General features: G+C 48.8%; 1 protein-coding gene across 13 annotated transcripts in view; it reads left to right on the top strand.

Moving 5' to 3' along the window:
• Eip74EF (Ecdysone-induced protein E74) overlaps positions 1 to 16,449 on the top strand; it is a 395,461-nt gene that overhangs the window by 363,279 nt on the left and 15,733 nt on the right. The window lies entirely within an intron of this gene.

The following is a 16,449-nucleotide window of genomic DNA, read 5'->3' as shown; positions in this document are numbered from 1 at the left end:
TACAGACACATCACCCCTTCCCCTCTCCCCTTTTCCCCTTCCCATTATAGACACATCAATCCTTCGCCTCTTCCCCCCATTTATCTCTCCTCTCTCCCCTTTCCACTTCCCATTACAGACACATCAGTCCTTCCCCTTAACCCTCCCTCCTTCCCCACCTTCCCCTCCTTTCCCCTCCCGCATCCCCCTTCCCCCCTCCCTGACATCGAGGTCGCCCCCAGCACTCCTAAGGCGCACCCGAGAGGCACATCATAATCCCACCCTCCCTAGAAAGTGAAAGAGGACATAGCCGCTGCCCTATTTGGTCTCGTCAGGAGGGTGGGGGTGGGTGGCGGAAAGGGGAGGGGGTAGAAAGGGAAGGGAGGGAGGGTAGAAAGGGGGGTGACAGGACCTCTAGCACAGTTGCTATGTTCAGAGGGAAAGGGGTTGGCGATGAGGGGGGGGGGTGTTAGAAGTCCTTCTTCCCTTCCCTCCCTCCCTACTTCCCTCCCTCCCTCCCTCCCTCCCTCCCTCTCACTTCCTCCTCTTGGGTCTTTCGACTGTGTTTTGAAATGCTTTAATTTGTCAACGATCTGGATTATTCAGCAGATTTTTTCTTCTGTATTATTGTTTTCAATTTTTTAGGGGCGAAACGGCCTTCGCTGATTGCGACTTTATGATTGAATGTATTGCATAAATGTATACATTTATATACATGACTGCGTATGTGAGTGTACATGTGTAACTCTGTGTACGCGTGTGTGCTTGTGTACCTAACAGTGAAGAGGGTGCAAGAGGGCGTTTGCGTGCGTTCGTGCGTGCGTGCGAGTGAGTGCAAGGTGTGTAGGGCCTCGCCGCTGCCGCCGTGGACGCGAGAGAGGCGGGAAGCGCGTGGGCCTGGCGATATGACCTTGTGCCACTTTGCCTCCGCTACCGGAATTGCTGCGGTGCCAAAACAGTGTTACCACATCCAGCCGCATAGCCTTACTTTTACTTTTAAGATGTGGCGCCGTTTTCCTGTATGGCGGTGCGTGTGGTTGGTTGGAGGGTGGGAGGGGGGTTGGGAGTGGGGGGAGGTGTTCTGTTTCATGGAGGAAACAGGAAGGGGGGAATGGGGGGTGTGAGTGTGTTCCTTGTTTGTTTGTTTGTTTGTTTGATTGCTCGAGGTCTTGGATGGGTAGTGAGATTTGTGGGGATTTAGTCATTCTCTCTCTCTCTCTATCTCTCTCTCTCTCTCTCTATATATATATATATATATATATATATATATATATATATATATATATATATTAATTATATATATATACATCTGTATTTATCAATATATTCATACCTGTCTATATATTCATCTATCTATATATACACAGTAGATTCCTGTTGAGATAGACTAGTCTAAATATAAAGCCAACGATATCTTGATTTTATACGTGTGCAGAACCGTTACAAGATATCGCCCTCCCCTCTCCTTCCCCTATCCTTCCCCAACCAGACACACACACACACACACACACACAAAATCACACACACAACCACACACACAATCACAATCACACACACAATCACAATCACATACACAATCACAATCACAATCACACACACACATACATACATACATATGAATAAAAGGATAATTACAACACAAAAACAAAACCACAATCCACTACACCCCTCGGTCACTCTTCGCTTCTAGCTCTCCCCCTCCCCCCCCTCCCTCACCCCCATCCACCCCTCCCCTCACCCCCCATCCCTCCCTCCCTCCCTCCCTCCCTCCCTCTCCCCCCCCCATCCCCCCCATCCCCCGATCCGCTGCAATCGAGTGACACAGAGCCGGGGCGCGCGGGGAAGGTCAGGAATGGCTCCTCGGAATCCTATAAATTGCGGAACTGGACCTTTTAAAATCTAGGTCAGCCAGGATAAGTGCGGAGGGAGGTGAGGGAGGGGGGTGAGGGAGGGAGGGAGGTGAGGGGGGGTAAGGGAGGGAGGGAGGGAGGGAAGTAGAGATGAGTAGGGGGAGGGGAGGGGTTGGGGGGGCGTGTTTGAGTGGAAAGGAGGAGAGGAGTTCGGTTGGGAGGGTGGGGGGAAGGAGTGTTTGAGAGGATAGGGAGAAGGGGGAAGGAGTTTTTTTTTTTTAAGTACGTGGGTTTGGGAATACAGTCCTTATTGCATTGGATCTTAGGGATCGAATTGGAGTGTCGGGAGTACCGTTGAATGAGGTTTTCTCTCTCTCTCTCTCTCTCTCTCTCTCTCTCTCTCTCTCTCTCTCTCTCTCTCTCTCTCTCTCTCTCTCACTTGAGACTCTACCCGAAGTGTGGTTTTAAGTGCGTCTTGCGTGTGTTCGAGGGTAGGTCACAGAGCAGGCATGTCAGTCATTTCCAGGCTCTCTCTCTCTCTCTCTTCTGTTTCTTCTCTCCCTCTCTGCTCGTTCTTGCATTTCCTTAGTGTCTATCTACCCGTATTCCACACACACACACACACACACACACACACACACACACACACACACACACACACACACACACACACACACACACACACAGATAGTCCAGATGAGAAAAAAAAAAAACACATCGACTATTCCCAGCGCTTAACGAGCATGCAGGCCCAGGGAGGTGCGGTCAGCGTAGGCGTTGTACTGGAAGTTAAAGTAGGGCGGATGGGACAGGTAGTCTCTCCCCCCCACCCCCACCCTCCGCCCCCACCCCCCTCTCTCTTCCCTTCCTCCTTGTCATGCCGTTCTATTATGTTTTCTTTCATTCTTTTTTTTCTTTTTTGGGGGGGTTCTCTCTCTCTCTCTCTCTCTCTCTCTCTCTCTCTCTCTCTCTCTCTCTCTCTCTCTCTCTCTCTCTTTCTTTCATATGCATGTATGAACGTACGTGTATATGTAGGCTATGTATGTGTGCCCTCGAGCGCGTAGGATTACTCACCTGAAATAGCCCACCTGTCACTTCTCATGTCAGACGAAATTAAGGCTAGGGCGGTAAGGTTGTGTAAGAGGGATGGATGTGCTGGCAGTTTCCCCGGGGCTTCAGGAGCTCTTAACACATGCAGCCTTGTGCGTCAGACATCGTATTATTATTCGCTTAAAACACGAGGTACACTTTCCTTGTCTTCTTCTTGTCTTTCCTTGTTTCGGTTCTTGTCGCTTCTTTACCCCGTTTTTTTTTTCTCTCTCTCTCTTTTCCCTTCTTTCCTTTTCTCTTCTTATTTTTTCTTTCTTCCAGTTTCTTATCTTCCCCCTTCCCCTCCCCTCTCCTGCATACCCCCGTGGGAGAAGAAGTCACACGCTCGCGTAGGCGTATGTATGCATGTAACATAACACAGGGACTCTTGCCGCGTAACTGTAACGCGGTTGTGGTTTTTGTCACAACACAACAGGACCGAGTGCGTTATTGTCCCTGTGGATTAGTCAGCAGAACTAGGGCAGTCAGGTTGTCTGGTTGGGGGGGGGGGAGCGGGTGGTCTTTGTATAGGAGGTTTATGGTTACCATTTTGTGTTGTATAGGTATGCGGAAGTTACGTATTTCTTTCCTGTTCCTGCTGTCTCTCTCTCTCTCTCTCTCTCTCTCTCTCTCTCTCTCTCTCTCTCTCTCTCTCTCTCTCTCTCTCTCTCTCTCTCTCTCTCTCTCTCTCTCTCTCTCTCTCTCTCTCTCTTTCTCCCTCCCTCCCTCCCTCCGTCCCTCTCATCAGAAAAAAATGCAAATTAAGTCGAGCCCAAAACTTTCCCTTTATCTCTCTCAACTGCACGTGAACACTTGCTTTAAGAGTTAATATAAACAAACTCGGGCATTTCCTGGTACTCGCGGCTTTTGTTATGTCCGAGGGCTAAAGAACAGGGTGGGGGAGGAAAGAGGTAAGAGGGGAGGAGAAAAGGGGAGTCACGGAGTGTGGGAGGAGGGGGAAAGGGGAGTCACGGAGTGTGGGAGGGGGGGGAAAGGGGATGAAGGGAGTGTGGGAGGTGGGAATGAGACGAAGAGAGGGGAAGGGGGTTGTGGGAAGAGGGAAGAAAGGGAATGCGACACTCTGGACAAAGGACGCAGTGTCGGGTAGGCTTTCCCGTGAACCTGTGACCTGCTCTAGTTTCTAAGGGTGGGTCGGTAGGGTGAAGAGGAGGAGGGGATGGGGTGGGGGGAGGAGTAAATCACCTTCTTCCTGGCCCGGGTAGGATACTCCTGCCCTCATCTTATCTCCTCATCTCCATCCTCATTTTATCCTCCACTCCTCCTCTTCCTTCTTCTTCCCCTCCTCCTCCTCCTCTTCACGCCTAGAATGAATATAAAAGAAAAAAAAGAAAAATGCAGTCTTTTTTTTCCTTCTCCCAAGTTCATCAGATGCGGCCAGATCATCATCCTCCAAGCATCTTCTGAGCACCGAGAAGAGGGGGAGGGGTTAGGGTAGGGGTTAGAGGGAGGGGTTAAGCGGCATCAGGAGGGGTCGAGACCACGAAGTAATTACAGGTGGGAGGGAGGGAGGGAGGGAGGGAAGGAAGGGAGGAACAGTTCGTAGGGGGTAAAAGAAGGGGGGGGGGAGGGGAGGTAGTGACGGTCGCATCAACTGCTACAGTGCGCCTGTGGTTGCCGTTGTGGCTTTCGCAGGTTAACCTACTTCGGGGGGAGGGGGGGAGGGGTTCAAGTGTAATATTTCTTGCGTCGTCGTTGTGGGTGTAGGTGCGTTGCGGTCGAACTTACAGTTAGGGGAACGGATCGAACGTGTACACATACATACACAGACACAGACACATGCATACACACACACACACCGTCTTTGTCGCCAATGCACGCAGCTTGATACCGGAGATGATCCCGCCGGAATCCACGCTGTCGAAGAAAAAGGAAGAGAAAGTTACTCTTTTCTCTCCTCCCCCCTTTTTTTTAGACACTAAGCGAAGGGACAGGTTGTCTGTCACTGGTGAGAGAGATAGGGTTAGACGGAGTGAAAGGTGTATGTGTGGGGAAGGGGATCTGAGGGACTAGGGGGCAGGGAAGGAGGGGGAGGCCGGGAAGGAAGGGAGAGAGGAGGAGGGGGGAGGAGGAGGACAGGGCCTGGAGGGTAACAAGGAAGTGAGGTGTAAGGCGAGAGCGCCACCTGCCTCAGCGCGTGGGCGAAGGAACGCGGCCAGGTGTCGCCAGGCTCAGCACCTCGGTGTATTATTGTCTCTTTGCTGCAATGATTCGCATACTCTTCTATGGATCTCTCTTTCTCTCCTTCTCTCTCTATCTCTCTTTTAGTTTGTCTCGATATTTAGAGTCATTGATATGTATGTGTCTGCATAGCCTGAAGCAATCTACCGTGAAGGAAAATTGTTACGTTAATGAAAATTCGCTTATTAAGAAGCAGCGGCAGCCGGGGACCGAATGTGATTTCAGTCCTCTTGCGATTTATTCAACCTCCTGTACGTCTTTACTCAAGGCTTACTTACAAGGCACTTACGCAACCAGAATTCTGTGTGGTACGTTTTGTAGCATTCCGGTTTTAAGACAGGAGGGAGTGCGTGTAAACATCATGAGCATCTTTTTTTTCTTCTTCTTCTCTTTTCTATTCGCCTTGGTCAGCGTCGCCAAGAATGAAGAATGCATCGAACATGTAAAGGTCCCGGATCAATAAAACAGCAGTCCCCCTCCCATCCCCCTTGTCTTACACCCTCCCCTCCACCCCCTCTCCCCCAAGCGAGCTGTAAAAGGAAACTTTGGGAGCTTAAAATAATCCGGAGAGTACGAATTTAACCTCCGAGGTCCGCTACCGAACTTTTCTTTGTTTTTGTGTTTATCCTTCTACGCCTTTCGTCGACCACCAGGGGGGAAGAGAGAGAGAGAGAGAGAGAGAGAGAGAGAGAGAGAGAGAGAGAGAGAGAGAGAGAGAGAGAGAGAGAGAGAGAGAGAGAGAGAGAGAGAGCTAGCTGATTCACACAAATTCAAAGCAAGAATAATAAAAAGCATGAGTCACGACCCTGTTCATTCCCTCTTTCCCTCAAGCACACACGCACATACACATACACACGTACACGCACAAACACAAACACGCAGTCACTAGAGATGATGAGGACTCAATACCTCCTTGTAGACACACAGAAATCGACTTTGGCGCCAACAGAACGCTTCCGGTTGGCGCGTCTTCTGGCAACGCTGAAAGAAAACGGACGCCAAGTAAACAAACCGCCACATGCCAGAGGTACAAGGTCCATGTTGCAATTTAATTAAGTTTTATATCGCGTTGCAATGATGTTTGAGAGTGGAGGTTGGGGGATAAGGTGGGGGAGGGGGGTTAGAGGGATAGGTTTGGAGACTTGATCGGGAAAAAAAATAGCTTGCTGTTTGTATCTGTAGTTACATAAATATTTTCTTAAATCTATATTCGAATGTGCATGTTTCTATAAATACATGTCTATCAGTGGTGTTTCATCAGCTGATCTCTAAATAGAAAGATATTTCATCTCCCTTTACCCACCGCAGGAGCGCGTAAACTCCCCTCAGATAAGATCGTGATTAGCCGCACGGCATTCCGGCATCCGTTATATAAAGAAGAGGCTTTTTTCATATATAAAAAGGTGGAGAGGCAGTATATAGACCGGCTGTACGGCGCCTCAGTCGTTACCTGGCCGGATATGGGCGTACAGGTGAAATGCAGTGTTGCCAAGGTTCGGCCGCGGTTTCGAAAGCCATTCTTAGCGCACGAAACATGTTCAGACCCAGGAAGGCATGGCGAGATCACAAGCACGCGTACGCTATTTGCTTGTGGGGGATTCGGTTTCCCGGGTGTATTGGAAGATATTTTGCAAGGGTGCCAGGATGACTCAGTGTCATCAGCGGTAAGACAGGCACGGTGCCAAGTGCCAGGCGGGTAAGTCAGCAGGTAGGACAACAACGGAGCCCGATCCATCCGCATATTTGCTCTTGTACACAAACACACCACGTGATGCCTTGTTCACAGGATGGCTGCGGATGAGCGAGCGACTTCGACCGATGACAAGAGCGAATAGGAAGCAATTAGTGGCGTTCCGGGAGCAAACAAGGGCGATAGAGAGAACGTATGGAGCCAGGAACAGGTGGACCATCAAAAGTTATTTTTATTGGTCTCACGCAGGGCTCAGTGCCAGCTCATAGCTCGGGCACGCGAATAGTGCACCTTCGACTTCCTTTTTTTTTTTTTTTTCATTCGTACTATTTCTGGCAACCTTTTTCGCCCAAATTTAATAGAAAGGGAAGCTGTTTGCTGTGTAAACATTTCCTCCCGGAGACGCACGGTGCGCCGCGTCTTGCTGGTGTTGGCTGCGGGGAACTTTCGATTCACGGGTGGGCGTCCGGATCTTAGAGTAAGGCGTGTTATACCTTCGACGATGACGGCGCGACGAATGGAGGGCTGAAGAATGCAGGCGGAGGAGGGCGAGAGGGAGGAATCTCAGCAGCTTTCTTTTGCTGAGTCCAGTGGTCGGCGAGAACGTATCTTGTCTTGGCACTCACCTGCGCTGTGGAATATGTCCTCAGATCTACGAGTAACATTGTAAATAGGAGTGGACAAGCTTGGCAAACGTTACGTTGGTTTGGATTATGCAGTAACAATCGGCGAATCGCTCATGTGGACAGAATGAGCATGCAATTGGATACGTGAATCCCAGAGCCGTTTGAACACGTAAAACAATATTTAGAGAATGTATGACTTACATCCAGTCTTCGGGCGATCGGTTTCGCAGTTGCGGTTGAGTCGTCCAAAGCCCCAGACACACACACACACACACACACACACACACACACACACACACACACACACACACACACACACACACACACACACACACACACACACACACACACACACACACACACACACTTTCTCTCATCTTACTCTTGCGCATTCGAAAGAGCGAGAGCGAGAGCGAGAGCGAGAATGTCTAAAAAGAAAGAAAAAGCTATCAGTTGGATGAGGCAGCGATGTCCACATACCTTCACACACACGTTACTGAGATGGAAGTGAAGGTTAGGTTCATCCGATCACTTTTATTTTAGTCTTTTTTTTCTCCTTCAAGAGAAACAAAAAACGTCGCTCCGAAGTTAGAGAATCATTCGACTGTTAAAAGTACAAAGGAGGTTTGACTAGCCATCCAAGAAGTCGCGGCAAGTGCGAGTGAAATTAGTCCACAATAAACAAATGTAGTATGACGTGGGGGCCGCAGCAGCCAATGGGAATGCGACCTCGGCTTTTGTCGGTGAGAGGGAAAGTCGGCGCTCCCGCCAAAATCCTCCCGCGTTCTTTTTAAATCATGCGGAAATAGCACGTTTCCTGTCCGAAGAGCGGTGGCTGGAAGTGCGTTGCGGAGGGAGGGAGGGAGGGAGGGAGGGAAGGGGGGGGGGAGGGTACAGATTCGTATTATTTTTTTGCGGAAATACGCGGGTGTCATGGCTGCGGCGCCATACATGTATCAAGATTTCCTTGTGTTGATGGATGACAGGCAGGTCGCTTCCCGTGATGGATGGGGGGGGGGGGGGGGGCGAGGCGTGTCGTCCTGTGCGTGTTGCTCGGTAACGCTAGCTGGGTTAGGGGTCGGATTTAAACCTTGATGATGGTAATCCTGCAGATTTTCTTTTCGCTGTCTATCCTGAGGACTTCAATTGATAAGCGTGGCAGCCGTATTGAGCATTCCTTCAGGTGGAGTGAGGAAGGCTTAGAGAGAGATAAGCTATAGATAGGCATTTCTCCAGAGGTCGTGTCCATGGCACAGCGGGAAGGCAGTGACAGTCCTTCCTTTTTGGCTCCCCTCCAATTGGTGTTTGAAAGAGAGAGAGAGAGAGAGAGAGAGAGAGAGAGAGAGAGAGAGAGAGAGAGAGAGAGAGAGAGAGAGAGAGAGAGAGAGAGAGTCAGAGTCAAGCACCTTCAAGGTTCTCATAGCCTACTGTCACCACTACGGCCATCAACAACCCCTCACCTATAGGAAAAATCACACCATCCACCCCATTCCCCAAACTAATACCCCCTCCATCTCCCCCCTCCCCCCCCATCCCTACCCTCCGAGAGTGACTCAGAGCAAGAGGAGACCCAACGTAGGGGATTTTTTCGGGACGCGGGCTAGGCAAGGACCGGGCTAGGCTGGGGCTAGGGCTAGGCGGGATGTGGCTGGCTGGCTGGCGGGCGGGCTGGTGGCGGCGAGGGTTGCTCAAGCGGCCCGACAGCCACTTTCGCTTGACCCACTGGCACACTTTAACCGCGCGGATGCCGATCGGCCATTTTCCTTCCCTCTTTTTTTCATTATCATTTATTTCTCTCTTTCTCTCTCTCTCTCTCTGTCTTTCGCTCTCCCTCTCTTCTTCTTTCTATCTCCTTTACTGACCGTTTTTATATTTGTATGTTCTTTGGGTTTGTTTAAATGCAGTTTATTCAACTTATTTACTTATTCATTATGTTTATTATTTTGCAATATTTATTTCATGTTTAATATTTTGGAATGTATTCATATTAAGTTTATTTTTTGGAATATATATCTTTTTTTGGTTTTCTATCCGACCGGACTCTCCGATTTTGAATAATGGGGTTTCCCTCTTAGTTAGAGATGCACTCTAGCACTCTCACTTGACTAGTGCCGATGCAAGATGCCGCCTTACAAACCACTAGTGTTGCAAGTCAAGGTGAAGAGGCTAGAGTTGCAATTTGGTCTTTTCAGTTGGTGTGATTTGATCCTCGGTGGGGGCTGTTGTTATTGTTGTTTTTGTTTTTTGTTTTTTGTTTTTGTTTTGCTTTTTGAGTTGTTTCTTTGTTGGTCCCTGGAAGCAGGTGTCTGGTGAAGGGAGTGGGAGAGGGGGAGGGGGAGAGGGAGGAAGGGGCATTTAAGAATGGGAGGGGGTTAGGGGGTGTATGCGGGTCTATGGGGGGGATGTAAGGCCTAGAGAACGATCAGATAAAGGTATGTCCATAGGCCTAAGTAAAGGGGCGGGGAGGTGCAGTGGCTGGGCTTTGGGGAGGGGAGGGAGGAGGAGGGAAGAGAAGGGGGATGGGGGGGAGGGGGAGAAGAAGGCATGTCTGGGGCCGCATTCAGATAAAAAGTGAAAGCGGTTCTTGGACATGATGACGTGGGCAGATACCTATCCCCCCTACCACCATCCCCCTTCCCCCTCCCTCCCCCTACGTCACGTGACCCCTTGTGCCACGTCCGGGTTTAGGGTTCTTGGGATTTGTAAGGAAGGTCGGGCACGGTTGGCTTTAACCCCGTCACTTGGCTGTCTTTTTTTTTTCTCTCTCTCTTTTTTTTTGGGGGGGGGGAGGGTGTCTGAATTTTATTAGTCTTATTGTCGTGTACCCTCTTGTCGTGGGTGTATTTTTGTTATTGTTGTTGTTATTATTCTCATTATTGTTATTACCGTCATCATCATCACTATTATTATTAATTAATAAAGAATCCGTGTGTTTATTGTGCGTGTGTTTGTGTGTGTGTGTGTGTGTGTGTGTTTGTGCAAAGGATCTTCAGTCACAAATCTACGGAATCCGAGCCAGCATGAAGGGCGTGACGTTTCCGTTGTCAAGATGGCCGGAGTTCTTAACAATGTCTTGGATTCGAAAGAGAGAAAAGAACAAGGAACAGTAAAGAATCAGAGTCACTGTGTCTAGAGCATGTGACGTAAGACGAACTGAACGGTTTTGAATGTCAACGGTGTGTGTGTGCTCTTGAGAAGAATCTCTTTGAGAAAATATGTGACATGATTTTTTGAAGAAGAAAAAAAAAAAGAATTACTCAAGTTAATCCATTCTTTATTTGGGTTTTTGTTTTTGCGTTTTTGTTTTGATTCCGGACGGCCGACCGAGAGTCCGCCTGGAAGAAAGTGTCCGCTAATATAATGTGTTACGGGGACGCTGAGGGTAGGAAGTGGCGGAGGGAGGGAGGGAAGGAGGGAGGGAGGGAAGGAAGGAGGGAGCCAGAGGCAGGTGACTGCACGCTGCGCTTGGACCTTCACCTCGCGTCGGAAGTAGATGGTGACACTCTCTCTTCTCTCTCTCTCTCTCTCTCTCTCTCTCTCTCTCTCTCTCTCTCTCTCTCTCTCTCTCTCTCTCTCTCTCTCTCTCTCTCTCTCTCACTCTCTCTTTCTCTCCTTCCGTCACCCCTCTTCCCTTCTTTATCCCCATTTCCAATCTTTCTCTCTCTTTCTCTGCCCCCTCCCTTCTCTCCATTCTGGTTCATGTTGTGATCCAATAGTCATGTCTAGTCAATTCTCTGCACCCCCTATCCCCTACCCCCCTGCCCTAACCCTAAACCACAGCCCTTCCTCTGCCCCCTCCCCTCCATCTTCCCCCCTCCCCTTCCTCTCCCCCCTCCCCTTCCTCTACCCCTCCCTTCCTCTCCCCTTGCTCTACCCCCTCCCTTCAACCTCATCTTTCTTCACAGTATTAAGAAGAACCCTTGCGCAAGTCTGGAGGTTCAAGGGGGTTCAGTGCGAGAGCATTTATTTGTTTTATTTTGTAGCCTTTCTTTTCCTTCTTCTTTGTTTTTGTTTATATTTGCCTATATATTTATTTTGGTTTGTTGGATTTCTTTTCATGTGTGTATATGCTAAGGCGTAATAGAACATAGCAAGCGTTAAGGAAGCAGCGACGGCACAGTGCCACACGGAAATCTGTCCTAGTTTCTTTCCTGACACTTCCCTTGGATATTCTGAAGAATCAAGTGTTTTTTTTGTTTTTTTTCTTCTTCTTCGTATTTCTTCTTCTTCTTTTTCATCGTATCTCTTCTTCTTCTTCTTCATCGTACTTTTTCTTCTTTCTTGTTATATATTTTTTTCATTTTCTTGTTCATTCATACTCTTAAAGGGGTTGAACAAACATGCAAGAGTGAAACCAAAAACCATGGACTCTCGTCGAGGCTACGTGGCCTAGTATGTGTTACGTCTGGTTGTTATGAGCGTGTCGTAACGTTTGCGCGTGACGGTCGACATAAATGGCTGTCGTAACTCTCCACCCACCTCCTCCTTCTTCCCCTCCCTCTTCCTCTTTTTCCTGCTTCTCCACTTCCTTCTCTTCCTCCCCTGCCTACTCCTCCTCTACGTCCCTCATTTACCTTCTCAGCCTCCACTTCTTCCTCCTTTTGTTCATCCACCTCCTTCTCAAGCGCCCCCACCTCCCCCTGCTCCTCCTTCTTCTTCTCCTCCTACTCCTCTTCCTCCTCCTCCTCTTCTTCTTCTTCTTCTTCTTCTTCCTCTTCACCCTAATATATTTACCAATATCCCCACAGCCTCTACCACTCCACCAACCCATTTCCAAAGGGCAGACCAGTCCTCCCCTTCATAACGTTAAGAGGCAAATCTGGAATAACCTCAAATGCGTAAAAAAAAGAAAAAAAGAAAATCATGGTGATGGTTAGCCAACCCTGAGGACACCCATGGGAAGGTGGTCGACGATAGTGCGTACAGGTCCTCTTCTCTCTCTCTCTCTCTATGAGGAAAGTGAGAATGAAGAACGTACTAGAGTGGAATAGATAGAGAGGGGAATCAGGAAGAGGGGGAATGAAGCAAGCTCATGAAAAGCAAATATCAAGAATGTAGGAATAGGTGAAAAAGAGCAAACAAATACAGACAGCCGCCGGAATGCACCAGAAGACCAAGAAGGGAACAAACAAAAGAAGTGAGAACGTCGAGGTCTAACAAAAAAAAAGTCTCCCAGCAGACGGGGGCAGCTATGAGGGCCGGGTTAGGTGGGGGGTGGGGGGGCAGACGGCCTTGTGTCTTAGGGGGGGAGGGGGTTGCGTACTGCTGGTGAAAGTATCTCTACAGCGCCGTCACTAAGGTAATAAGGTCATCCACGGACGTACATGTATACACACCGGCATGTGCACATAATCTGGCGTTTGGTTCAGAGTGGTGGGGGTAGGGGGTAGGGGGAGGAGGGAGGATGAAGGTGGATTTGATGGTGGGGGTGGGGGGTAGGGATAGGGGTAGGGGGGGTAGGGCAGCCGAGCTTCAAATAGGGGTTCATGATGGACAGATAAAGCTTGTACATGTGCTAGAGGGGTACATGACGAGGAGAAAGGGGTGGGGGTGGGGTGGGGGGGGGTAGAGGGAGCAGAGGATGGTGCCACTTATAAAGTACTCCGGTGGGGAAGGGAGCGAGAGGAGACAATGGTATGAGAGAGAGAAATTGTTTTTCGTGAGTGGCAGACCAGCTCGTTCACTAAATGGCGGGGACTTTGGTACGAGAAATGACGAAGCGAATATTATGGGGAGAATGTGCAGAGTGACATCAACAAAACATTGAATAACAGTGATGATCATTATTACGAAAACCACGATGATGATAGTAGTCATATGCACTGCTTTTGCTGACAGTGTCGATGTTGATAACCTAAACGTGTGGTATTTGGGAGATAGGATGTGTAATGTTAAAGAGCTTTAACAATGCCAGCACTTGTTGAGTGTGATGCCAAAGCAACAGACACAGGTGTTTTGGACAATCCCAGGGGCTGATTCATAACAGGTGTGACACGAGAGAGAGAAAGAGAGAGAGAGAGAGAAGAAAGAAAGCAAGCAAATCTCTTTCTTTCTTTTCATTCATTCTTGCATAAACATGGAGGCGAAACACAAATCACCCTCACACAATAGCGAAGATTACATGCCATCAAGGAACAAAACGAGACACAGTGAGGAAAGGAAAGGGGAAAAAACAAGAAAAAAAAGAAAAACAAATAACACGCCTCAAATGTGTAGCCCAGCGTCCAGATGGAGACGCGAAACAACCTCTAGCTCACGGAAATTGACTAGCCTGGTCTGTCTGACCTGTTTTGGGGAGTTGCCTGAACGGGATGATTGGCTAATACTTGCTGATTGGGAGAGGAAGTGATGTACCCTGCTGCCGTGGAGAACTGCTGGCCCCATTGCCGTTGCAAGCGGCGGTGACACGCACTATGTTTTCTGGTTTGAGGTGGCTCTTTGTGGAGGGTTTTCTTGGCGTGGATGGGGGGGGGGAGGGGGGGTAAAGGGGCCTTTAGGGAGTCATGATATTCTCTCGGTCTCTCTCTCTTTCTCTCTCTCTCTCTCTCTCTCTCTCTCTCTCTCTCTCTCTCTCTCTCTCTCTCTCTCTCTCTCTCTCTCTCTCTCTCTCTCTCTCGTGTGTGAGTGTGTATGAGGGAATAAGTGAGAGAAAGAGACAGAGTGAGTGAGTGAGTACGTGTCAATAATATGCAGTGGCCGTATGTGTGGTCCAAGGTGTTCCTGTTACATAATACGTGCGATAGCCACACTCGGAGCCCAGATATGAATGCTGAATGTATTTTATCAGCTCGTCTCACGGCCCGATGCCATATCTGTGCACAGTCGATGTACACAACACAATACTGAACACTGTTGATAGAGGATGAACACAACACAATTCTGAACATGGTCACTGCAAGATGAATACAGCACAATACTGAACACTCTTGATGTGAGATGAACATAACGCAATACTGAACAATGTTGATGATAGATGTTTTGTATGTAGCTTATAACACAGCATGTCTCTTTCTCTCACTCGCCCGTATATGTTCATTACATCTGTTCTCTCTCTTTTCTCTTCTTTTCCTCGTCCTCGTTATAATTATTTCTCCTTTCCCACCCACCCTCCCTCTATTCCCTGTCTCCTCTCCTCTCCTCTTTCCTTTCCACCTCCCTCTCCCTTGCCACCCCCCTCCCCTCCCCCTCCCCCACCTCTCATAACCCCACATCCTCCTCCACTTCCTCTTGTCACACGGCCTTCAGGTAGCAGAGGCGGTGACGCAACATGAACATTGTTTCGCAAAGAGTTCATAGGGTTTCACCGAGCTCCTTTTATTATGGCTTCCAATAGGGTCCTTCCCCCATCACCCCCACCGTCCCCCCCCATCTTACCCCCCCCCACACACCCCTCTTCCAGTAAGGTACTCCCTCCTCCTCCTCCTTCTCCTCCTCTTTCTCCTCCTCCTCCTCCTCCTCCTCCCATCCGATGGTTATACAGTCTCCTCCCAGGAAGTCCAAATGTTTGTTGTGTTCGGTGCACGGTGTATCACTAAGGGATTATTCTTATTTGTTGTTGTTGTTGTTGTGGTTATTATTGTGACTTCAGTCGTGTGACTCCTGTGTCTTCTTCTCCTTCTCCTTCTTCTCCTTCTTTCCTTCCATCGTAAATGGAAGAGGAGGAGGCAGGGAAGAGGAGAGGAGAGGAGGTACTCTCGTGTTTAGTTTTATCTCGAAAGTTTGTCGTTGCATCATAGATTTGTTATCAGCGATTTGTTATTGTTTACACGAAATCTAAAGCCTGGGCCCCTGTGGCATTGCATTGGTGCTTAGTTAGAGAGAAAGAAAAAATATTAGATTTATTTACTTTTGTTTATTCTTAGTTGTTTTTTCTTGGGGGGGGGGTCGCGTTTGTTTTATTTCTTTTCCTCTTTGGCGGGGGGTAAATGAGGCCAAGATGTCTGCATGGTTTATGTGTCTTGTTTTTCTTTTCCTCTTCCCAAAGTCCCTCTTTTTTTCTTATCAATTTATGCAAGTGGAAAATTTGAAACGCACGAAAAAAAAGCAAACTTGAGACTCGGTGATTTCCTGTAAGAGTGTCGGCAATAGCGGGGTCCTGGTCCTTCTAACGGGGTTGAAGATCTGGGTCTAGTTCAGGGCGACCCAGTTCGCTTACTTTACCTTCACTCTCGCTCGCCCGGCACGTACGCACACACGCGCACACACATACACGCATGCGCACACATGTGCACGCACACGCATACAAATTCTCGTCTGCGTACACATACATTTGTTGACGTGCACGCGCGTCTGCGCCTGTACGCATGCTCTTACAAACATAAACACACGCACACTTACACACTTACACACACACACACACACACACACACACACACACACACACACACACACACACACACACATACATACATACATGCGCGCGCGCGCAATCGCAACCACGCTTATACTCACAATCGATTTAAAACGTAATCTTTGGACACTTCTAATCTGTCACATCTGTTTATCTTACGTGGATCTGGGTGCGTGCGTGTGTGCGTACGGGCGTTTTAAAATTAAGTGACGTCACAAAAGGAGTCCATAGAAATGTTCACACTTCTTTCCCACAAGTCTCGTTGGCACACACGCTGTATTTACGTCATTGTATTTATCCCCCCGTGGAAACCCGTGCGTACATTGTGGGTTCCTGTATATTACCGTGTGGTTGTATTACGGCTGTTGGTTCCCGTCGGGGGGAGGGGAGGGGGGTATGGGGGAGGGGGGGAGGGGAGGGCCAAGAGCAGGAGAGAAAGTGGTTGGAGAAATCAGGAGACATTTCCGGGGAGTTCTTCCATGTCCGTTTATGGTTGCTTGCTATCATAATCCCCAGGGTCTGTCGTCGCATAATATCTCGTGTGTGTGTTTGTGTCTTTGTGTGTGTGTGTGTGTGCGTGTGTATGTGTGTCTGTGTGTCTGTGTGTGTGTGCGTGGGAATAGATTGGTAAATAAGATTGATAGATAAACACAAAGATAAATAACT

Source organism: Penaeus japonicus, unplaced genomic scaffold, assembly GCF_977035675.1.
Source record: "Penaeus japonicus unplaced genomic scaffold, GWHDUDI00000001_assembly GWHDUDI00000010, whole genome shotgun sequence".
In the NCBI taxonomy this organism is placed as follows: Eukaryota; Metazoa; Arthropoda; class Malacostraca; order Decapoda; family Penaeidae; genus Penaeus; species Penaeus japonicus.
Note: the sequence above shows the minus strand (reverse complement) of the source record. Positions and strands in the feature narration are given on the sequence as shown.